Genomic DNA, 26,171 nt, shown 5'->3' with positions numbered 1-26,171 from the left:
CTTCAAATAATTAGGAATAATCCTAATAATATACCAGCCCAATACCTAATTTTTTTATGTTGAATTTTAAACTCACAATCTAAATGGATAATGATTATTCTCTAATTAAAATGCTGATGTTCTATCTTGATCAGAAATTCAATACATATTTATTGACAAAATTATGTTCTTCTCTTGAATATTACAACATGAAATCATGATATTGGGAGGGAGGTCATTGTGAAATATGGCACATGGCCTCAGGATTTGCTCCAACCCAAACACTCAGTGTTACTAAGACAGGCATTCAGCAAAGGCTTAACAGAGTGATTTTCTCTAGGTACCTTGGTTCATTGATTTGATAGGATTTCTGGATACACACACACACACACACACACACACACACACACACACACACACACACATATATATATACATGATTTGACCAATCAAAAATCAGCTGTTTGAAGGGTGTTTAAGAAGGAAGGCAGCTATAACCAAACAAGCGTGAAGGGCTAATCCTACTGTTGTTTAGGGTCCTTTTTCCATTAGCAGAGGCCTGCCTATCAGCAGCAGTAAAAACCCATGTCCTGCTCCCATTTGACCTTCACACGCTCTGTCAGGCTCCATGCTTGTCCAGCAGCACTGAATCTCTTTTACCTGTAACACCACCTTGTAACATCTTGGGGGCCCCCAAGGAAGCACTAATGGTGATGGACAGCCCGCGGATTCCCTTAGGAAGTAGATACTATCAATACCACTGACCTGCTCTGCTCATTAGTAGGAGAAACAGCAACTCCTCACTTGACAGGGGTCGTAATGGAGAAGGACTTCTGAGTTGAAACAGGAGGGTGAGCTGCCACTGCAGTAGGAAGGAAATTTTTTATTCTTGAAACACAACTCCCAGGAGGAAAAGAAAGAGGACTTGGTGAGGCATAAAGATTAGATTTTAGACTCAATTCCACTGTTAACTAGAGATACCTGGAGGGAAATTATTTCACTTTTTGGTATCTCCATTAATCAATGTAGTCACAGCAAAGTAAATAACATTTAGGAAACACGAATTATGTGCCAGAAAATGTGCTATTTTAGATGTATTATGACATTACATCACATATTACTCTTTGTGATAAGTATTCCTGTTAGTAACCCCATTTTACTCAGGTAGAAACATGATTTTTTGAGAGTATAAAAATTTACTCAAGCTAGTAAGATGATAAATTACTTAATGGGTACAATGTACATCATTTGAGTAATGGATACCCTAAAAGCCCTGGCTTGACCAACATGGCAATCTATACTTGCAACATGGTGCATGTACCCCAAAAGTTTATACCTATATATATGTGTGTGTGTGCGTATATATATGTGTGTGTGTATATATATGTGTGTGTGTATATATGTGTGTATATGTGTGTGTGTGTATATATGTGTGTGTGTATATGTGTGTGTATATGTGTGTGTATCTATATATCTGTGTGTATATATGTGTGTGTATATATGTGTGTGTATGTGTGTATATGTGTGTATATGTATGTGTATATGTGTATATATGTGTGTATATGTATATGTGTGTATATATGTGTGTATATGTGTATATATACGTGTATATATGTGTGTATATATGTGTGTATATGTGTGTATATATGTGTATATGTGTATATATGTGTATATATGCGTGTGTATATATGTGTGTGTATATATGCGTGTATATATGTGTGTATATATGTGTGTGTATATATGTGTGTGTATATGTGTGTGTATATATGTGTGTATATATGTGTGTATATATGTACGTGTATATATGTGTGTATATATATGTGTGTGTATATATGTGTGTATATAAGTGTATATATGTGTGTGTATATGTGTGTATATATGTGTGTGTATGTGTGTGTATATATATGTGTGTATATATGTGTGTGTATATATGTGTGTGTATATATATGTGTGTATATATGTGTGTGTGTATATATGTGTGTGTATATATATCATATATATATATAGAGAGAGAGAGACAAAATTATGTTCTTCTCTAGAATGTTGCAATGTCAACTCATGATATTGGGAAGGAGGTCACTGTGACATATGGCACACGGCCCCAGGATTTTCTCCAACCCAAACAGTGTTACTAAGAGGCATTCAACAAAGGCTTAACAGTGTGCAGTAGGAAGGAAATTTTTTATTCTTGATTATTCTCTAATTGAAAGGGTGATGTTCTATCTTGATCAGAAATTCAATACATATTTATTGACAAAATTATGTTCTTCTCTAGAAAACATATTATATATTATTAATTATATATAAATATTAATATGTATATTATATATTATTTTATATATTATTAATAATCATATATATTTTATATATAGTATTGGAGACCTGGTTACCAGAAGCAGCTAATAGTAGTGTCCTTGTATTTCTAACAAGATTTTGGATAGAACATAGACATATCATGATGTGTAGGCTTGGAAATCCACATAGATGGACAAATGACTACTGTCATGTGGCCATTTGCAGGCTTTCAAATGATTTCCAATGCCATTTGTGTCTAACACTGCTCCAGTACATTCTCATGCTTCCCTACTTCATTCTGGGTATCTTCTGCTCCCATTTGGACCATAGGTGAATTGTGGGTTTTTCGTGGCTTGCTCCTCTGTTTCCTCTGCCACACGTGCTAGTTCTCTGTTGTGCTGTCACTTTTGTGAAAATGTTGGCATCTCTTTTGCTTTCATGTCCTCTAGTCATGAGGTTGAAAAAACCAGTGGAACATAATATTGACTCACTCAGCCTTGGATTTGTAGATCATACTTCTTCTAGACAGGATAACTAGGGCAGAGAGTAAATAGGCATAGTAATGGTCCTTTTTTTTTCAGGTAATATCTTTTGTCTTTATAAAAAGGAACAGAAAGAGGAGAAAGGCAAACAATGCAGAGGCTATTATTCAAGAATGGAATTATTTATTAATAAGTGGTTATTTCTAATTAAATGTAGCATTAGGGGATCTGAAAACATCTTACCCTCCACAAAATTTATCCCACACTCAAATACAAACTGTTGATATTGTTACCCTCCAAAAAGTCATTTATTTAGATTAAAATATTATATTTTGTTAAAATATTAATATACTGTAAAGGGTATCTTTACCTTAATATAAAGTAGTTTTATATTATTTTCAATTTGAAAACAAAATTGTCCCAAAGACAATGGAAAGTGTTTGAGGTACCACTGTAATTTAAGGCAAAAAGTAGAAGGTTACTCTAGGGCCAGCTCTGGTCCTCTAAAGTCATTTTCAGTCCCTAAAAGTACCTAAAATAACAATTATGATTACGTTGCTGGCTTATACTTATAGTGCTGCAGTCTTTATGTAACATACATGATCTCATGCTCTTCTTATCTTTAAATGTTAGAATAGAAGAGAACAACATAGGGTTTGCCTTGCATGTAAGATTCTATGTGGATTACGAAGAGGCCATCAGAACCAGGGACGCTGACAGATCTCTCATGTGGACTATGGTGCAGATGGCTGCTTGACTTTAGAAATGTGAATATTCCATGCCCAACACAGGATGATAAGGTATAGATCTTGGAATCTGTGACAGTGCAGCAGAAACACTAGCTTGACTCTAAGTCCAATGAACAGCAAAGTTGCTCAGGCTGCAAATTAGGATCCTGGTGAGCAAAACAATGACGCAACTGACTGATTTAATGCTAAACCCTACATTATTCTGGGCAGTGTAGAAGGAGCTGGGTGACTTAACTGGAGAAACACTATCTCTGTGCAGGAAGGTGAGCCCTGGTTTGAGGAAACTGAGGAAGAAAGAGAATAGACGCCAGAAATTTGGTGGGGCTGACATTAGGATTAAAGTCAACTAGTCATTTGCTCTGAACACTTAAGCAATAAGTAAAATAAGAGTTTTGCTCTGTTTTACCACCAGTTCGTAAGCTAAACTAGACATGTGTTATTTCTGTCTCTAATTTGTTCATCTATAAAATTGGATACTACTTAGTCTCTATCTCCTTCAGGTTGTTACAAAAACATTTTCCTGTGTTTTTATAAATAAACAAGACCATAAATATATTTTAAATAATGAACTTCAAAGTATATAGGACATTGGACTTGAAATCAGTATCTTTGAGATTAAGATATGGCAACCTTGGGAACAGAATCCTTGATTCCTCCTCCTTGCTCTACTAGTCACCAGCTGAATGATTTTGAGAAGATTACTTTTGGTTACGTCATCTTTAGGATAAGGATAATAGTAGCCCTACTACATGCAATAATTATGGGAATTATGTTAGTATAGGTAAAGCCTTAGAATAATGTTTATTTCATAACATGTACCGAATACACAAACTATTGAATTTTAATCCTATAACTGCCATTAATTAACTGTATGATGTTGGCCAAGTCATTTCACTTCTGCAGGCTTTCATCTCCTATTTAAAATAAGGATGTCAATTTTAAACAAATGATTTTTAAAGTTCCTTACAAGGGTAAATTCCATTGTTATCTATATAATTTTAATTTACTATACAGATCAGTTATACTGTGCATTGCATATGAAGAATTAAATGCTGCAAACTTCTTGGTTGATAATGACGTACTGTCATCAACATCTTGGAAATATGTTAGAAACAGAAATAATGACTGATAAAACTGATAATGCTCTTAGCAAAAGAAAATGAAACACTGAAAATAGCAATAGAGACACTCCTTGTGTTAATAAATGGTATGAAGCAAATATAAATGACTCTGTTGCTATAAGCCAGTCTGACTGATTCTCTTAAGCAAAGAAATAAGACTGTAATTAATGCACACCATTTACAAATATAGGGAAAGGAGACGATTCCTTAACCACTAGTTGCAAATCACAGTTTAGAGATTACAGTCAATCATTTTAAATGGACTGAAATTCTCATACATCAGCAGTGAAATCAGTCCTTTGAGTCCTCCCATGCATAGCTCCTACACAGGCAAGAGAACCAGGTGGCTTTATGACCTCTATGTGCTACTGTCTGTGCAGAAAACAGTGACTGTAGAGCTGTTCTGTTTCCCTGGATGCTTCCGGGGAAAAAGTCGGCACCAGATCGCTCCTAATCCTCATTGAGTCCTCGAAGCTTTGAAACCTACTTGTAATTTCCACCTGGGAAATATGTATGCCAACTAGATCATATCCCAGACAAGTTATTGTCTCCCATTCTGCCAGTTAAGGTCTTGACACTGCATTAGCAGAAAATCTAGATTAAGTAGCCTTACTGATAAATATAGCATTATATTTAACATTGTTCATATTTGTTACCGGAAGAGCATTTTTTTTTTTTTTTTTTTTTTTTGGACTCAGAAGGCTCAAGGCGTTTCCACATTTCTATTTCAAATGTCAGTCACCCGAGTCCCTTCTCTTTTGCCTATCCAGAACAAATTGACGGTAGTTTCCCTGCCTCCTGGACGTTTGCCCAACTTAGTGCTCCACTCCCTGGGCCCTAAGCCCCTAGGTGCACAGTTTATATGTTCTATGTCAGGCGCCACTTTATTCAGCCCTGAATTATTTCTGAAACATCAACCTTCTTATCACTGGGTCCTCTGTTTTTTGCATCATTTTATTTCTAATTCTCTAACTAACTGTTGTGACATTGGAATGCCGTGTGCTTGTTAATTCAAGTATATAGCCCCTTTCATATTCATTGACCCATCCTAATACCCTTTGTAAATAAAAGTTGAAGATGTTAAATTATCTTGAAATTTCTCCTAAATTTATATAATCAAAATACACTTAAGCCTCTAACCCCAAATAGGTGAATTGCCACATTCAATGAGTAGTTGGGGCTCTTATCTAAAAAAAATAAGCACTTAGAAATAGGTTACTACTATACATCATGGGATCAAATCAAACTTAGTTTCCAACTTGATTTAAAATATTATATTGTCAAAACCCAATATATGCCTATTTTTTCCTCATTGATTTTAAAACAATAATCTCTAGTGAGAGACTATGAATGTTTTTCTTATGGCTTCTGCCTATTAGAACACTTGTTTCCAGTCCTCTTACAATAAAACATTAAGAAGCTAGTTCACATCATGCTGTAGCAATAAAGTTCTGTAAAAACTGAAGGGAAATACATCTTCAGTGAGATTCCATCATCCCCTACTAATACCATAATTGAAGTCTATAAATCTGTTTCTTATACAATTCGTGCAATAAAATACTTAATGGATTGTAAATGACATGTTATAAAACCAGGCATTAACTATTGCAATTTATATTTAAATGTGCTTGAGACATAAATAAATGCTCTATAAATAGAAGGCTTTCTCAAGTCAGAAGATAGAGCCTTCCATTTACTTCTGGTAGACTTGGGAACAGAGCCATGAGAGAGTATGTTGCTGTCACCAAATTGTTACCGTACTTTGGATGAAGTGGTTTTTGCTATATTTAAAATAGTTTATGATTATCAAATTGTTCAAAAGTTCTTCAAACAGAAACAGGTGCAAGTACTGCCTTTATAAGTCAAGCCCCTTGAAGAGAATGTCAGAATGTTCTTACCTGCCCTGAAACCAGCTGGTTTGACATAAATGCTACTGCCTAGTCCAAATAAAGACATGATGGAAAGATGAAGTAGAGTAAGAACGTGGCATTTGGAATCACAAAAAGATCACTATCGACGAACTCCTCCTTTGTTCCTTTGTTTCATATCCTCTGTAAATAGACATGGTGACATTGTGATGTTTACCACTAAGTAGACTGGCAGGAAAGACACATTTAGTCAGGAGACTGTAGAGCAACCACTTCTCACAGCACCCTTTAAGTAAGCAGCATGGCTCAGCAGGAGTAAAAAGTACCTAGTGTAAGTGCTACTATGTGAAAATGAAGTTTCAATCTCTGCACAAAGTTTAATTCCATTTCTGTTTGGTACCTGGGATTCCAAAACAAATTCTAACACTGCAGTGTCTCTCATTTCTGTCGTGTGGCCATGCCTTGCCTTAGGTTGTGGGTATGTGTGTGTCTGTATGTGTGGTTCTCTGAGATCTCATCTCTGACTTTAGGAAATCTGCTGAATCTGAATACTTCAATCAGTTCAAATGACTGTTGCCCCTACATGAGTCTCACTACGTAGAGGGGAATAAGCATTGACTCACGCATGTTTGCAAGATGACAGACACCAGTTAAACACCAGCTTCACCACCCTTGGGACCGGAATGAGCCAGAAATATCTGAAGGACAGTAGAGGTAATGTTCTGTAATGGACAGAGTGGGAGACACCAAGTCTAGGCCTGAGATTTGATGCCATCTTAAGCCTAACTATTTTATGGACAACCATGCCAGAATTACATTTTTTTTTCTTAAAAGGTGGGGAGGGCAGAAGGCCAGGGGAATTGGAACAAACTCTAACATCCACTTGACTATTAACACATGGTTCCATGAATGTCAATGTCTCCATCCTATCCATGTGATTCTCCCCTAGATCTTGCTTTACTGATCCCTACATCAATCCTACCATTCCAACTCCAAATATAAACTATTTGCTTTGGAAGCTGCATAGACTGTAATTTTATTTTTTCAAGTAATATATTCCCTGGGATTGAACTGAAACAATCCATCTCTGCCTATATTGTACTTTGCTTCTGCCTTGAAATGTGACCAGGTCATCTGTAACCAGAAGCCCTGAAGAACACCTACAGCCATCACTCCCACCTACTGTCTCTGCCCCTCCCCTGCCTCCCTTGCTCTCCTGTTTACTGTCCTCTCATGCAGCAGTTACTGAGCATCACGGCATGCCAGGCATGTTCTAGATGATCAGAGAATAGTATTTGTAAAGCATATCACAGTTTATAGCTGTGAAGTTCAGTCATGGAAACAGATCTTGTGAATGACGCATTATAAATGTCTCATTTTAGAGGTAATGAGACAGAGAGAAGTGTATTGACTCGTCTGAGGTCCCCCACAAGCCCCCACACCCACTAGAATATGTGCTGTATAAAAATGGGAATTTTTCTCTGTTTGATCCACTGCTGATTCCTAGGCATCTAGAAGCGCCAGTGGCACATAGTAAGCACTTAATAAGTAACCAAATAGTTGCATTAATTTAACATCAGGCCGGGCGTGGTGGCTCACATCTGTAATCCCAGCATTTTGGGAGGCCAAGACAGGTGGATTACTTGAGTCCAGGAGTTGAAGAACACCCTGGCCAACATGGTGAAACCCCATCTCTACTAAAAATACAAAAATTAGCCAGGGGTGGTGACGCATGCCTGTAATCCCAGCTACTTGGAGCTACTCGGAGCTACTCAGAGGCTGAGGCAGTGAGCCGAGATTGTGCCACTGCACTCCAGCCTGGGTGACAGAGCAAGACTCCATCTCAAAAAAAAAAAAAAAAAAAAGTGACATCATAGCTGATATGTGGTAGGGCAAGACTGTAAGACTGAATTCAGGTCTTCTAAATCCAAATCTATGAAACCTGTCATAGAAAAGTACAGTAGTTACAGTCACAGAGATCGACCTTGATTATGGATACAAGCAGCGTGTGTGCTATGTAATACCTAGATCTGTGCCTCAATTTTATCTGTAAAATGGAAATACTTTTTGAAATGATAAAAAGAATTAAAGACTGTAAAAGAGCTATTACAGTACCAGGCACCTCATAAAGTCTCCAAACAAACAAACAAACAAACAAAACTTAGGTTTGTTTCCTCTTATATTATGTTCCTCCTCCTTTTTCTTTTTTCTTTACATATGACCACCTCTTTCCCTAACCGTTATTATTTTTCTGGCTTTTTTCATTGTCTTCCAATTTTTCTTTACCTCTATCAAGAATAATTCACTAAATGGCTTAATTCTAAACGTGGTTTAAAAAATAAAACAGGTTTATCTTACTCTCCTATGACTGCCTATTTGGATACATCCCCTATGACGTCAGAACTAGAACCAACTCCCAGGAGAGTGCAAGAGATTTACAAAGACTATGATTCTAGTATATTGTGAGAATAAGCCCCATCCCTACATTTGTTCTTTAAAGAAATTTGTTCTTTCTCAAGCAATTATTTCATAGTGGGATTCTAACTGACTTCCTCAAAAAAGGTAATTCCAAACCCCCATACCTTCTTTCTTTTTTTTTTTTTTTTTAAGGTTCTCTGTTGATGTAGATTTCCCTGAGGTTATCTCTGTTGCTCGGCCCTTTTTCATTTTTGTGTTTGTTTCTTGGCCACCAGGTTCTGTCTCATTCTTCTCTTTAATTATTACTGGAGCCCTTTGAGTCTGCCACCCTCAGAAAATAGAGTTGTTGCTATTGGTTTCCAAGACACTGTCATCCTTGGTGATCTTTGCTCTACAGATTTTTGTTTTCCATAATAATAGCTTCCACCTTTTTGTCTAATTTTCAAAACTCATCTTTCTGCAATAAGAGTTTTATGATCCCATGCTTGGCCATTTGGTCTTTTTAACTGTTTTCCTCTTAAGCACTAATAATCAGTTTAAGGTACTTAATCTACTGGTGTTGAACTCGTGGGCAGATCGGCTATCCTTCCTTTTCCTCCATGATTACACTCTATTTGATGATTTTACCTTTAAGTGTTCAATGTTGTGTTTAAAAAGTACTTCTCTGCATTCTAAATTCCATACATCATACTCTTTTCATCTCACCTATATTTTATGAGACTTTAAACTAGTGAAACATGCTAGTTAACTGAACCAAAAGGATCTGCTTAATGCCACTCTCCATAAGGGAACTTGAAAAATTTCCATGTGAGGCACGTACATCTTTCTGGTTTCTTTAAATCTGGAGCTTCAGTTAGGAAACTATGAGAAACACATACTGGCAGACCAATTGCATCAGATATAGCAATGCCTTTGCTTTGCTCTTTGCTATGATTTGTGTTATAAGAAAAGAAGAAACAAGTATTAAGTTAAAATTATCCATTTTAAAATAACTGTGAGCCACTGACAAAATTTAAAAATAGACAAATATACTTTAGCATTTTCCCAGACTGTCCACTTCAACCTTTGTAGATATTCCTCCGCCCCCGACTCATTTATATTGACAAACCTCATCCTTCACTCTGACTCTCCTGAACCTTTCACTGCAATGCCCCATGCAAACTTGCCCTCCAGATGTGGAGCCACCTGATGTAAAATATTCCCGACACCTCATCACATCTAAGTCTATCACATCACTCTACTATTCTCTTCTTGTCCTTCTTGAGTCATTAAAGTGGCTCAAAACTAATCCTTAATTTTATGTTAACAGCCATTAATGTCTGGAAAGGTGACCCTTCTCATGTGACTTAATTATACTTTAAAAAGGCCTCTAATGTCTAAATTTGAAATATTATTAAAATGGTTGGAATCATAAGTTCCAAAGCAGATGAGCAAGTGAAATATAGATGGGCGATAAGGGGGGTCATGTTACCTTCTGATCACACTATGTAAAAAGCTTTTTGCTCTGAGCCTAAACATGGCTGTCTCTGCTTATCACTGACTGTCACCAGATGACTAGACTGCAGAAGGGGCTGTCTTTAGTGGAATCTTGATGAACTAATCAACCTTCTTACCTTTGGAGACATAGTGAGTATGAGTTATTAGCTGAGTTTCTGAATGCAAAAACACAATGCTCTCTGAAGGGGAATCCAGTCGCTCAGACACAAGCAGACTTTTTTTAAAATCAGTTAAATAAAAGGTTTAGATTTTCTATATAGCCTGAGAATTTTGAATGTTTAATTCAAACTAATTTATTGAGCAATGGCATTTAAGAAAATGGAAAGATGCAAAGGGACTTTCATCAGATGATAAGTGGATAAGAGAGAAAAATGCAGACAGATCAGCCAGAGTTGTGTAAAAGCTGGGAGGCTTGCAGGGCCTTGTAGATAGCCAAGCTGACTAGGGAACAGAGATAAATGGGAGCAGAGATCAGAAAGTTCATCCTTACCCTGCTGCCCGTGGTGAAAGGAGACTCGCAGCGTGGGAGGTACCTGTCTCTAATCACATGTAAAACCGCAAAACCTGCAGGGTTACTTTGATATGAACAAGGTTAATGTGCTACTCAAGATTAATTGTGGCTTCACAGAGAAATTTATTGAGGATGAGGGAGTCTGAAAGTGAAAGGAGGGGCAAATGCCTTGTTAGAGATTCATCACAAGGGGGTGATGGATGAAAGCCTTCAGAAACCAATAATAGGATTTTAAAGATTCACATAAGCAGTATTAAGGCAATCTCCAGTGCTTACCTTAGACAAACTAGAGTTGGTGAATGGCAGAGTAGCGGGTTAAAGCTGTGAGGAGAAACACAACTGGCTATGCCACAGGGGGCCTTGTGAACTGTCTGTTCTTTGGTTGGCTGATAATGGGTCCTGGGTTTAGTTCTCTACATGATACTTCTTTAGATTTAACTATAGATTGATCATTTCAAAGACATCAGATAACCATCAGAAGGACTGATAGTGGTTATGAGCCTTTTAACTCTATAGTAAAACAGACCTGGACTCGAGTCTCACCTATACCACTCATTGGCTGAACAATCTTGGGCAACTGACCTAACTTCTCAAAACCTCTCTCCTTCATAAGAACAACAGGAAAAAAATAGTTATGCCAATTTACACTTTATTTCAAGTATTAAGTGAGACCATGAATTTCAAATGATTAGCAGAGTCCTTTAGTGTTCAAGAAAATGAGGTGTCATCATCAGAACCATTTTCATTGTTGTCATGATCAGAGGTAATAGTAATCACAGCTACAGAAACATAACAAAGGAGCTGTAGAGTCAAACTGGGGTACTCAGTTGATATAGTTTGGCTGTGTCCCCACCCAAAACTCATCTTGAATTGTAGCTTCCATAATCCCCATGTGTCATGGGAGGGACCTGGTGGGTGGTGATTGAATCATGGGGGCCAGTGTTTCCTGTGCTGTTCTCGTGCTAGTGAATAAGTCTCATGAGATCTGATGGTTTCATTAAGGCCAGTTCCCCTGCACATACTCTCTTGCCTGCTGCCATGTAAGACATGGCTTTGCTCCTCCTTCACTTTCTGCCATGATTGTGAGGACTCCCCAACCATGTGGAACTGTGAGTCCATCAAATCTCTTTCGTTTATACATTACCCAGCATCAGGTATTTCTTAGCCGTGTAAGAAGGGATTAATGCACCAGTGCACCATTCCACCAAAGCATTTTGTGTTATAACCAGAATATCTATGATTGGTTTTTCTCTTCCATAGATAACATAGTCAAATAACCATCTCTCTCTTCTTTATTAATAGGCTTATCAGGCACAAAAAGTGTTTGTCATTACATCATCATTTCATGTAGAACATGTTACAAATTAATTAGATCGTCCTTACCTTACTTTTGGAATTCACTGCTGTTTTAGATGAACTTGAGTAGGTAACCTGGACTCAGCTACATTAACTGTACATTCTTTCAAGGTGTAACTTTCTGGGGGAGACTTCCACAGATGGCTAATAGATATGTGAATTCTTGTTACCCTCAACTTCAGCAGGTAATGTACTTTAATTTTGTTCACAGATTCTTAGATTAAATATGGTTTTTGAATTCCGATGTTCTCCATGTATTTCCTGAATAATCCATTGCTTTCTCAAAAGAAAGAAAGAAAGAAAGAAAGAAAGAAAGAAAGAAAGAAAGAAAGAAAGAAAGAAAGAAAGAAAGAAAGAAAGAAAGAAAGAAAGAAGGAAGGAAGGAAGGAAGGAAGGAAGGAAGGAAGGAAGGAAGGAAGGAAGGAAGGAAGGAAGGAAGGAAGGAAGGAAGGAAGGAAGGGTGGGCGGGCCATGAGGGCTCCTCCGTTATTAAGGGGGTTAAGGCTCTTACGAACGAGGCCTCATGCAGCATCCAGCTAGCTTGCTTGCTTGTTCCCTGCCCTTCTGCTGTGTGAGGAAACAAGAAATCAGCCCTCACCAGACAACCAAATCTGCAAGCACTTTGATCTTGGACTTCTCAGTTTCCAGAACTGTGAGAAAATAAATTTCTGTTATTTATGAATTATGCAGTCTCGGGTATTTTGTTGTAGCAGCACAAACAGACTAAGACATTATCTTTGATGACAAAGACTCAGATTATTCAGCAATCTATTCTAAGCTCATAATAGCAGTTTGCAAATGACCAGTTGGAAAACTGTGCCCATGTGTTTGCAGTGGAATTTGACATGGCTGAAGCTGTGAAATTATGGCTAAAGGAGTTATGGATAAAAATATTGGCTTAATTATAGCCATAGAAAACATAATAATGGTGACAAGAATTTCTTAGTAAAGGTAGAAAAAAAATGTGTTTTCTTTTAAGAAAGCAGGGAATTTGAAGATGACCTCCTTGCTGGCACGTCACACTGAATGACAAAAACAGAGTGCATCAACTATATCTATTTTTTAAATTTATTCAACACTTAATAAGCTAAAAATAAAAGAGCACTATTACAGACTCAGGCGGTGTGATAGCAGCAAACAACATAAATTTAATCCCTGAAGTCATGAAACATTCTAAACAGTGGGAGGAGAATCAATTCATAAAGAAAGATTAATAATAAATATGAGTTCATGCTATAAAAAATAAGCAAGATAATATGGCAAGAATTACATATGGAGTAGATGTGTAGTTTGGGAGGTCATTATATTCTGGTCATTATTGATTTTCTTTTACCATATCCAACATTCTTTGTCCCTTGCAGCCGAACAGAACTCCTATTTGTCTTTGGGAAAACAAGTTCATTTCTACCCTAGGTCTATGAGTTTCAGATAATGTTTACTGCACCCCCAACACACACAGAGACAATTACAACTTCTCATCTCCACCTCTGGGGTGGATATGTAACCTTGCATATTTAATCAGAGCAATACAAACCTTGGCCCAAATGATTAGATTGATTGGATAAATAATTGGCACATGATCCAAGCTGAGCCAATGAGAACCTTCTCTGAGAATTTTTGGAACTATTGGGAAAGATACACTCTCTCCTTCTGAGGTCTCTGCTCTAAGGACCATGTAAGTAGAAGCTACTAGGGGTCATCTTTGTAAACAACAGAGAAAACCTATTTGAAAGTAAAGCAAAAGTAGAAGAAAGTGTAATTGAGAGACAAAAGACACTGAGCTTACTCTGTTTCCTGAAAACCTACATCTCTCTAAGACTAAGCTACCTGAAAACTTGAAAATATGACTTCTATGTTATGTGAGCTAGTTAATTTCCAATGCTATGCAAGTTAGCTTGAGACTTACTTTTTTTGTCCCATGTACACGAAAAAGTCTTGATTAATTTGGCAATTAACATTGGCTGGGCATCTACTGCATTCCAGGCGCAGCGATAGCTAACACTATGTGCTGTTACAAGAGTTATCACATTTAATCCTTATCCTTTAAAAAAAAAATTTGGAGATAACAAGTGTGAAGTTTAGAGATCTCACATAGCTTGACTAGGCTCACAGCTTACAAATGGGAATGCTGCAATTAAACTCTGAAGACTGTGCTCTTCGACAAAACACAATACTGTTTCTCTGTTCAGGCAGCTAACGGCATCTGCTGCCTTGTACCTCAGCAAACTCTGCCTAAGCCCCTAAAGCCCCAGGCTACTGGTCTGGAAATGGTTCACATAATAATACAGCCAAGAGAAGTCTAGAACCCTTGAAGCCTAGGTCTTCTCTGCCAATTGCTGTCTAGAATAAAATCAAAAAGACAATATATCCAAGGCCTTAGATAACCACAGCTACTAAGACCCATTTACATGGGATGCATTTTTTATATTTAGCACTCCCTAAAGCATATCTTAAATTCCACAGGCTGCCCAGGATCTTGTTTATGCAGAAGGGATAGGAGAAGATAGAAAAAATCTTCAAAAATATTTTCTCTATATACTTCTAGGAGACTATGTAATATACTTTAGAATAAATGTGTGTGTCCGTATATACATACATATATACTGTATATATACAATTATATATACATGAATAAACATAACTGTTCACTATATACACACATATACATGATGCATATTTATATAGACATATGTAATGTACATGTATATATTTGTGTATTTGAACATTTATGCATATAAAATACATTTTCTAGAATGAGCTAACAATTAACAAAATAAGACTAACCTAGTTTAAACGGAAAATGGTTAAATTGGAGTTGAAAGAGCTCAAGAGAGTGGCATAACTTATCTTTAATAAGCCACAATTTGAGATTTAAGAAAATTTATTCTTTTAGGCCTAGAAATAATGACTATTTCTGAATATTTGCCTTCTATCTCTAAAAATTACTAGAGCTCATTTTGGAGAACAGGTATTTATTAAATAATAAATTATCCAAATCATTTGAGACTACATAATAAATAGAAACCTGATTGACTTGTCAACTGAGGTCTGGAAGAATTTATAAAGTAATTGCACATATAACTGAAATAAAAGCAATCAAACTGTGCTTTTATCAGTTTCCATAGCAAATTCACTTTCTCATAGTAGAGAAGTTGGGAACGGAAAGGGCACAATGACGACTAGCACCACATTCTGCCAACAGCCCCCTCCAAGCTGCTTTCATTCATTAACCTAGCCTAATCTTTCAAACAAGGTAGATCCACACCATTGGACTAAATCTCAGTCAACTCTGGAAATCTAAACAATTTTGAGCAGTGGAATGAAAGGTGAAATTCTCATGGAAGATGAGACAGTTGAAATAATAACATCAAAGCTCATGTTTTTATTTTCTAGAAAGAAAATCGTCCATATTTAACTTTGATTTACAATGACTGCTTTCTTCCCATGCTTACCAGCACCTTAACTTTAATAATACAGTTGCATAAAGTTACTTCCTCTATCTAGGCTGAAGAATTCTAATCTGTTGCTAGATACACATATTTCAGGTTAGTCCACAGATCATTGTTTGAGAAAGATTACTAATATAGATCAGTAACTTAAAATCACCCTGTAGTTTTAAAAAAATAAAGATGCCTGGAGCCCACCTGAGATCCCCTGAACCACAATGCCTGGGCATGGGGCCCAGACATGTGCATTTCTCTAAAATTCCAACAATAATTGTCATGAAAATCCACCACTGAGAACATCTGAATTCAACAATTTCTAAAGTTCTTTCCAACAATAATTCTGTAATTTCTTTGACTTATGCCTTTAAAAACTACCCTATTTTTTAATGAACTCATAAATACTTCTAGAGCAATTAATTTTGATGAACTCTCTAAAGTATGTCTCAAAAGCAGTTGTAAAAGTAGCAGTATTTATGTTTAGGAATGCCTTCAAGTCAAGTAAAAGTCATTAGTCGCATAAAACATAGAACTCTTTCTCCCTTCATACAATAAAAAGTCTGGAGATAGGTAATTATTGACTTGACTCAGAAGCTCAGGGAGGTTGAGGTGATCTCTCTGGTCACAAAATGACTTTTGCAGTCTCAACTACCCTGACTTCATTCAAGGCAGAAAGACGGGTGAAGAACAAGAAAGGATGGGTAACTACAAACATCTCCTTTAATCATGAAAGCAAAAACCTTAATAAATACCTTTTGACTAGACTTCCAAGTAGGTATTCTTGACAAAACAGGATCTTAAGGCTACTCCTAGTTTTAAGATATCCTGAGAATTGGTTTAGACCAGCCGTAATCTATTGCCAGGGCCAAATACATTGTCATCACGCCAACTGAAAAAAAAAAAAAAAAGATTCTGATTGATAAGTAAGAAGATGGATATTGAATAAGAAACATTGCAAATAACTATTTTAAGTCAACTTTAATGAAAAAAGAGATAAAGTTCAACTACTCTTTGTTATAGAAAATCATAATACACCATAATATATTTATGCAATTGCCAAAGAATAATTTCAAAAAATTTTTGGTAAATAAACTCATGGATCTGACAAATGCATATTCTTTTAAGATAATTATTTTGAAAAGTAACATTTATTTAGATGCATAAGTTCTTATGTTACATCATTTATTCCACAGATTTAATCAAAGACCATTATTGTCTTACACTGTGAAGCCAAGATGTTTAATAAGAAATAAATCAGGAGGAAATATAATTGTTTTATTTAAAGTCACTAAAAGAATTTTAAAATCCATCAAACCATTGTTCAGTTTGACAACAGGTATAAAAGACTTAAGATGTGGCACACATTATTGTCCTTGGCCATTCATTTTAGAGAATTTTATATATTAGATTATAAGGCAAAACTATCTACAAATGTTTATTTTAACAGCATAAAACCTTTAACTTATTGAACTGTCCAATAACAATGGATTGTTATATGAAATATACATTCATGTGCTAGTATACCATTTTGTCATTAAAAATAATTAACAATCAAGAAGACTACTAATCACCTGGAGAAATGTTCAGGACATATTAAATGATAAGAAAAGGTACCAAAATATATGTAGTATGTTCCAAATTGTTTATGTAATAATTTATTTATGGAACACAGGCTAGATGTTAGTATTTGAATGTATTTGTTCATTACTAGTTATTTGAATGTATTTATTTCATTAGATTCTCACAACTGTATGAGGTAGGTTATAATATTCTCCGCATCCTACAGGTGAAGAAACTGAGGTTTAGAACAGTTATGGAAGTTACTCAAAAACACATAACTAACAAGTAGCAGAGCTGGAACATGAATTCAGGAGGCCTAGTTTTAGAAGCTGGGCTTATATGTCTACAATGATATATACCTACAGAACAATTTTGGAAAAATGCAGCAAAAGGATAACATAAGTTATGTCTGAGTGGTAAAATTACCATGTTTCCTATATTTTCTGAAATTTTCAGAATAAATATGTATTAATAATAATCAGAAAGTATGATGATTATGTGATAGGCTTTTAAATCCAATAATCACTTAATAAGCTTTTAAACCTGATTTGGTAGGCAATCAAATCAGCCAGGGCTCTACTCAACAACTCCTAATAGTATGAACTCTACAAAGTGTTATTCATCTGTACTGAAAAATGAGACTTTTCTAAAATTGCAAATCATGAAATATAACAGCTCATGAACAGTGTCTCCTACATAGTCTTCTTTAAGTTCAATAGTCTTGTTACAGGACAATTGAAGCATTCTGCATGTATAGTTAGAAATATATTGTAGCCCACATATTGAGCCCGTTTGAGTCAGAACAATGATATTATTACATTACACTTTTCCTTTCTTCCTTTAAAAGTATTTCTTCCTAAATGAAAATTGAAGGGAAAACCCCATTTTTTTCCTTCAAGCCCTGAATAAATAATCAGCTATCACATTCAGATACACAAAAAACAAAAACACCTAGCAAATCAGTTTAACCAACAATATCACAATATTCTCAACAGAATCGCTGAAAGATTTTATTGGAGAAGAAACTTCTCTAGTAAGGTATCAATATAGACCAACATCCTTTTAAGTATTAATTTCCTTAAAATATATTTCTAGTGATACTTAACAATATTTATTTACTGAACAGCAATTAACACATATTAACTACTTGTGCTTTTTGGAATTTAATGATGCTAAAGGGATTATTTTAGCCAAGTAATTTGGTTTTGCCAAAAATGATGCCAGTACACTGTTACATTCAAGCCGTCTATTTAAATAGGTTAGATTTTTTCCTTAATGTTTATTTCCAGTGATGTTCTATTTGTTAATACGCAGTCTTTCAAATCTGATGTCTTTCTTATGATCTGAGCTTTGGCAGTGATTAATTCTATACCTTTAAGTCAAGTGCTTTCTGGGCCTCAGACTTCATATTTGTTAAATGGCATAGTTTCTTCTTTCACTGAAATTCTATGAAAAGTTTTGTAATTATCTGGGCAATTTCGAAAATAAGCACATAATATAAAGTAATTATGTTCAGTTAACCCTAAAATTCTTCTTTTTTTTTTTTTCTTTTTTTTTTCCGAGATGGAGTCTTGCTCTGTCACCCAGGCTAGAGTGCAGTGGCACGGTCTCGGCTCACTGCAACCTCCGCCTCCTGGGTTCAAGCAATTCTCCTGTCTTGGCCTCCCAAGCAGCTGGCACCTTAAAATTCTTTGATGCACAGTAATACGTTGTAATATCTTTTTCCTTTGACTAATCATTATTACAGACTAAGGCTTCATGTATCTGTATAATATGAAAAAAATAGTACTTTGAGCCTTTCAAAAATAGAAAAGGATCACATAGAAAAAGAAAGAAATATACTTTAAGGAAATTAATACTTAACAGAATGTTGGTCTACATTAATTACCTAACTAGAGAAGTTCCTTCTCCAATAAAATATTTCAATAAATTAAACGATTCTATTGAGAATATTGTGATATTGCTAGCTAAACTAATTTGCTAGGTGTTTTTGTTTTTTGTATATGTAAGTGCAATGGCTGCTTATTTTATTTGGGACTTGAGAAAAAAAAAGTAAATATGGGTCGATTTCAGATTTAGTAAATAGTTTCCATTATATTTTCAATTCATAGTTTAAGCAAATCTTGCCTACAATATTTAAAATGGAAAAGCTTATTTTTATGGAGATAGGATAATACATAATAAAATAATTACAGGGTGAGGGTGATACTGAAATAAAAAGAATCTAAAAGTACAATGGTACAGTGCCTGGTTCAGTGTTTTTGCCCAGCAAGTACTTGAATTTATTTCAAAGATTTCTAAATTTGATAATTGTCTTAAGTTCCAGATGTAAAATGAATTAATTACCTTGAAAGGGAATAGTGATACTACCAAAGGAATCACAGAATGTGGCATTAACTATTCTCCATTATGCAGTTCTTGATAGCATTTGCTATTGCTTTAATGTGTCTTACTAACCTATTAAATAATTCATTCAGAACATATTTATTGAGGAATTATCATTTTACACACACTATTCTAAGCACTGGGGATACTGGAGCATATGAGGCAGAACAAAACCCTTACCTTCATGGAGCTTCCATTGCAGGGGAGGAAACAGATATAAACAAGATGAAAAGTAAATTATATAGTACATTACATAGTAATAGCTACTAAAGAGAAAATATGTGGCCAGGCACAGTGGCTCATGCCTGTAATCCCAGCACTTTGGGAGGCCAAGGTGGGTGGATCACGAGGTCAGGAGTTTAAGAGCATTCTGGCCAAGATGGTGAAACGCTGTCTCTACTAAAAATACAAAAATTAGCCGGGCGTGGTGGCACACGCCTGTAATCCCAGCTACTTGGGGGGCTGAGGCAGAGAATTGCTTGAACCTGGGAGGCAGAGGTTGCAGTGAGCTGAGATCATGCCATTACACTCCAGCCTGGGCAACAGAGTCAGACTCCGTCTCAAAAAAAAAAAAAAAAAAAAAGAAAATATGTCTATTTCCAACCATTTCCTTGAAGCATAGACAGCATTTCTTAGTTATGGGTTTTGTTTGGCTTGGAAAACAAACCTATCTAAACCTTTTCATCTCTAGAGGAATCTGAGTAGTCATTTTTTGACCTTTTCCAGTTCATATATACTCCTATTATAGTATAATCAGATGCTTACAGTATCCAGATTCACTGAAGTTTGGTAGGATAATAACAGGATGCTTTTAAATCCCCCTTTCATGTAAATCTCCTATGCACTCATCTCCCACAATTATACTGGTACATTTCCATGGTCTCAAGAAGTCCTCAGTATATGTTCAGGAATGTAAAGATATGGTCAGCCTTGGGTGTCCTACTGAGCTTGCCAATAAAATTCTGGCTGAAGAAGTCAAATTATACAATGGACTATTCCCATCAATTAAACTTTATGCTTTCCCCATTAACTAGGCCATTTACTGGGGCACACGGATACATGCAGACATCCATAATTGTTTAGTTCCAATAAACAGGAACTTCCACTACTATAAAGGACGGCTGTGATTACCCAAATTTGTTTTGTGTGTGTGTGGGGGGGTCATTTAAAGACAAACCTCAGGGCAAAAGAAAAGCTGAATAGTTTGTGCTTAAAAACCAGCCATCAGCAAACCTCAAGTGCCAGTAGATGTAATACGTTATTGACTAACTCCTGATTACACTGAGAAAGAGTGGGAGTGTTGGCAACCTATGCTTTCATTTATCTCATGAGTGAAACACACATTTTTCTCTGTCCCCTAGGGACCAGAAAGAATGCTGGACACTGAGTCAATAAGACACTTGCTTTTTCTTCACGGAGTTCACAGACGGACACCGACACCTAAACAGAGTGTATCCCAATGTCCTATCCTAATTATGATGATAAGAAATGAATAGGGATGTATAGGACCTAGAGAAGGTGCACCTAAACTAATTTTGAAAGAGGTTGAGTAGGGAGAGGGGATCGCACTTAGAAAAGAAGTTCTGGAAATAACTTACCCCTGAGCTGGGTTATCCGGATGAAGGAAGGAAGAAATTCAAGGACATAGAAATGAAACCCTATGATGTATACCAGAACTACAAGCAGTTCATTGTTGAACAGGAATAAATTTGATGTGAAGAACAGTGAAAAACAAGCCTGAGAAGACACAACGGCCAAATTCTGGAAGCTTGGACTTCACTCCATAGGCAACACCTGAGACATCGACCTGTGTTCAGAAAGAGGGTGGTACTCATTCAGATTAGTGGAAGGTGGCAAGCATGGAAATGGAGGTTATTCGTTTAATCCAGGAAGAACATAATAAAAGCCTAACTAGGTAGCAGACATTGAGATTAAGCAGGAACATTTCCAGGACTTGACAATTGATTGATATGAGAGCAAAAAAAAAGAGAAGTCAAATATAACTGCCAGACTTTTACCTTCCTTATAATGGGTAAAGAACTTCTGGGGCTTCCCAGGTTAAGCAGTTTGTTTTCAGAGACTATTGTATGCCATCTACAAGGAGAAGACCTGCAGGCAGCTGTAAACACAGCCTTTTGAGTTTCATGTCATCCTCTTAAAGGTGATCCAATTTCTGTTTTAAAAAATTTTTATTAATGTAATTAAATTTTAATGATTTATATATGTGTTCAGAATAAAATGTAAGAAACACAATAGAATATACTGTGCTCCCCTTAGAGATGGTTCTGTAAAGACTTTCATTACAAATAAATTTTTTGTTGCTCACTGTGTGGAGAGGGGAAGGATAATACAGATAGTTAATAGAGTTTATAATTCAATTAATACTAGTAATAATAGTCTACAATTAAAAGGAAGAAAGGAGAGAGTATACATCGTATAATAATTTACTCTTCTCATGACAATTCATTATGTATCTGTTACTTTCAATTTATGAATACGAAAAATGTATTTTATAGAGGTTAAATAAATGGTCCTAGATGACACTGAAAGTAACTTGTAGAGTCAGATTTTTTAAATAAATAAAATAAGAACTATCATCGACAAAAGGTCTAATTTATATCTCATCATCATATTTTTATATACTCCTTAATTCAGTCTATTGGGGTAAGTAGCACTGTTTTGATTTTTTTTATTTTTTTATTTTTTGCCAAGCTGTCTTTCAAAGTGACTGTACTATTTTGCATTCCCACCAGGAATAAATGAGAGTTTCTGCTGCTCCACATTCTTACTGCTTTGATTTTTATTATGCACTATAGCAGAGATTTGCCTACACTTGAAAGAAGTATTTCAGAAATCTATAAATATGTCATTGAAATCTTATATTTATGTTTTTAAACTAATTTTAAAAACCATTACAAAATAGAGTTTGGCAGTTTCTTACAAAACTAAATATACTCTTACCATACAATCCAGCAATCTCATTTTTTTGGTATTTTCCCCAAGGAGTTGAAAACATATCCACACAAAATCTGCACACAGATGTTTATAGCAGCTTTAATCCTAGTTATTAAAACTTGGAAGCAACCACAATGTCCTTTAGAAGATTAATAGATAAATAAACTGGAGTATATCCAGACAATAAAATATTATTCAGCATTAAAAATAAATGAGTTGGCTGGGCATGGTGGCTGTAATTAATTACACCTGTAATCCAAGCACTTTGGGAGGCCAAGGTGGGCAGATCACCTGAGGTCAGGAGTTCAAGACCAGCCTGGCCAACATGGTGAAAACCTGTCTCTACTAAACATACAAAAGTTAGCCAGGTGTGGTGGCACACACCTGTAATCTCAGCTACTTGGGAGGCTGAGGCAGGAGAATCACTTGAACTTGGGAGGCAGAGGTTGCAGTGAGCTGAGATCATACCACTGTACTCCAGCCTGGCCAACAGAGCAAGACTCTGTCTCAAAAATAAATAAATAAACAAACAAACAAACAAACAAAAACTGAGTTACCTAGCCATGAAAAAACATGAAAGAAACATAAATGCACATTACTGAGTGAAAGAAGGCAATCTGAAAAGCCTAAATAATCTACAATACCAACTATATGACATTCCAGAAAAGATAAAGCTACACAAACAATACAAAGATTAGTGATTGACAAGCACTAGAGGCAAGGAAGGAGTGAATAGTCAGAGGGCAGAGGATTTTGAAGATAGTGAAAATACTCCATATGATAGTGCAGTGGTGAACACATGCCATTATGCATTTATTCAAGCCCAGAAAATGCACAACATCAGGAGTAAACCCTAATGCAAACTGTGGGTTTTAGGTGATTATGAAGTGTCAATGTAGATTCAACAATTGCAGTAAGTGTACAACTCTGGTGGGGACTGTTGATAATGGTGGAGGCTATGCATGAGTGGGGTCAAAGGATATATGGGTTGTCTGTACCTTCCTCTCAACTTGGCTGTGAACCTAAAACTGTTCTAAAAAGCAAATCTATTTAAAATATATATATATATTGCAACAACATACACACATCAATCCCAAATTACAGTACATTAGAGAAAACCAATATGTTAATGCTTATCGCACCGTTAAAAGGTTTTGTGAGAAACCTCTAAATATAACATCTCTTCTCATACCTGCTTGAAAAGTACACTGTGATTGTATGGTGTTTTAAAAAGATTATATTCAGCTAATCTGTATGAATGTCACTTTTCTCCATATTGTGAAGCTAACACAAATAAATAAAAATTTAGGTACTGAATTAAATGTTTGTGGTTATAAAAGAAGCTCAAATTAGGATATTCAAATGCATTTTATGAAGTAAATTTTAGAAAATGTATTTTACCAAAGCATGATTTTTTTTCCTGTTTTGTAAATTGGGATTTGAGATAAAGTTTTACTCTAGAAGAAGAAATCCTGCTTCAAATGAACAGCAATGAGTTGTTAAAACACTGTAATATAAAACATTTTTTTTTTTTGATACAGAGTCTCACACTGTCGCCCAGGAGTGCGACACAATCTCATCTCACTGCAGCATCCACCTCCTGAGTTCAAGCAATTCTCCCACCTCAGCCTCCTGAGTAGCTGGGATTTCAGGGATCCACCACCACACCCAGCTATTTTTTGTATTTTTAGTAGAGACAGGGTTTCACCACGTTGGCCAGGCTGGTCGTGAACGCCTGACCCAGGTGATCCACCTGCCTCAGCCTCCCAAAGTACTGGGATTACAGGTGTGAGCCACCATGCCCAGCCTAAAATATTTTTCTTTAAAAAATGTTTCTATTTGGTTAATCAACATGGCCCAAGTTCCATACAAGATTTATAATCCCTTCCTGCACGATTAGGAATGATTCTGGAGGCAGACTATATTTTGAAAGCTAAGGAGACCTTCTAATGCCTGAAGATGACTTTATTCACTGTTTTATTCTTTTAATAAATTTATTTTTTTAAAGATGCTAATCTCAATATAAATCATATAAAATATGAAGCTTTTAATTCTAGTTGATTCGATTTTGTGATTCACACTTCCCCATAGGCATATGTTTAATAACTTTTCTATTTTCTGTAAGACATAACACTGGGAAAGATTTAAGAGTCCAACAGTTGCTGACTGTTTGCATGGCAAATTACCAAAGGAAATACTGCTATGTGAAAACAAACTTTTTTCCCTGATATTTGAGGTTCTTAGTTGCTGGACATTTTTTTAATCAAACCAGACACTGACTGGAACACTACAGTCACTTTGCCCTTAATTGTCTCAGATACATATTTGGATATTCAAGAATACAAGCAAACAACCCAGCTTTCTGCTTTTGAGGTAAGAATATTTAGTTGAGATGGCTGGCATACCAAGAAATCTGCTCACCTTATATAGGTGTGTGCCACAGGCAATAAATGGTGACAGTGGCCTTCCTAGCATATGATTTGAAAACTATCATGATTTTAGAATTGCTTTCAGAACATTTAATATCATGTGATTGAAGTTTTTATGTAATATCTCTTATGATCCCAGCCAAACCCTAACCTTCTCAGAGGCAGGGATCATCCTTTACAAACCCCAAATGACAAAAAGTGTCTTGCATGTGGTGAGTAAGCACTGGACAAGGCTTGTTTATACGATTAATCTAAACCTGTTCACGTAACAAGGAGATCTTCCTAAGCTATAAGTCTTGGGTGTAGCCTAGAAGTTAGCTAACTTTGGGCAATCTGGCATCGATTCAAGGCAGTTATAGCTCTAACAAAATGTGAGCTTGCTTCTGTGACTTTTTCAAAAATCTATCGTGGCCTTGCTAGGTAATACCTAAGTCACTTCAAAATCACAGTCCAGTTGACAGGCAGTCTTTCTGAAACTCACATTCTATTCCTCATTCGGTTCTCTTCATGCTGCCCTGGTAAAGTGTCTGTCACTTCCTCTTTAAAAGCATGAGAGAGAGGAGTGTGTGGACTTCATGTCAGGAGCAGTTGTCTTCTCTTCAACTCTTAACCCTGCTCTCCAGGGTAGAGGAAGTAAAGAATTTAATTAGTCTGGGTTAAATCAGACTATGTGAACAAAAAATACAGAAAAGCTTGGAGAAGCCTGGAAATTTTAGAGAGCAAAAGAAAGAACCATCCTGATGACACCACCAAAATAGTCATCTGGTTTTTGGTCTGCGAACTGTTGTTAGCAGTCATAGACTTGCAGGAGTCTGGGAAGCTTCACCTGTGGTACCTTGTTCCCCTTCCTTCAGAAAAGATGCACCACGAGTGGTATGGGCGAATAGAAATCCCCATATCTTCGTTGGGCTCCTGAGGAAAGAGACTCTAGGATGATGAGATGTGTCTGCAGGAGGTTTAACGGAATATGTTCCCAGGAACTACTATGAGGGAGCAAGGAAATCAAGACCAAACAGAGGCAGAAGCCAACCTGGGACACAGTTGCAACAGGGGCCTTGGCCAATCACTCAGGAAGCTCTAAAGCTGGGAACCCCTTCAGGGGTGTCTGTCATTGAAGTAAAGG

General features: G+C 36.2%; 1 long non-coding RNA gene across 1 annotated transcript; it reads right to left on the bottom strand.

The window, feature by feature from the left end:
* Nucleotides 1–1,978: 1,978 nt before the first annotated feature.
* LOC105466151 (uncharacterized) lies at nt 1,979–25,553 on the bottom strand. Its single transcript, XR_977993.2, has 5 exons — nt 25,530–25,553; nt 21,263–21,471; nt 16,472–16,608; nt 6,525–6,677; nt 1,979–2,808 (listed from the first exon to the last, which is right to left on the bottom strand). It is a non-coding gene; the product is annotated as an uncharacterized lncRNA (long non-coding RNA).
* Nucleotides 25,554–26,171: the final 618 nt, after the last annotated feature.

The sequence above is a fragment of the Macaca nemestrina genome, chromosome 9 (genome assembly GCF_043159975.1).
Source record: "Macaca nemestrina isolate mMacNem1 chromosome 9, mMacNem.hap1, whole genome shotgun sequence".
Taxonomy (NCBI): domain Eukaryota; kingdom Metazoa; phylum Chordata; class Mammalia; order Primates; family Cercopithecidae; genus Macaca; species Macaca nemestrina.
Note: the sequence above shows the minus strand (reverse complement) of the source record. Positions and strands in the feature narration are given on the sequence as shown.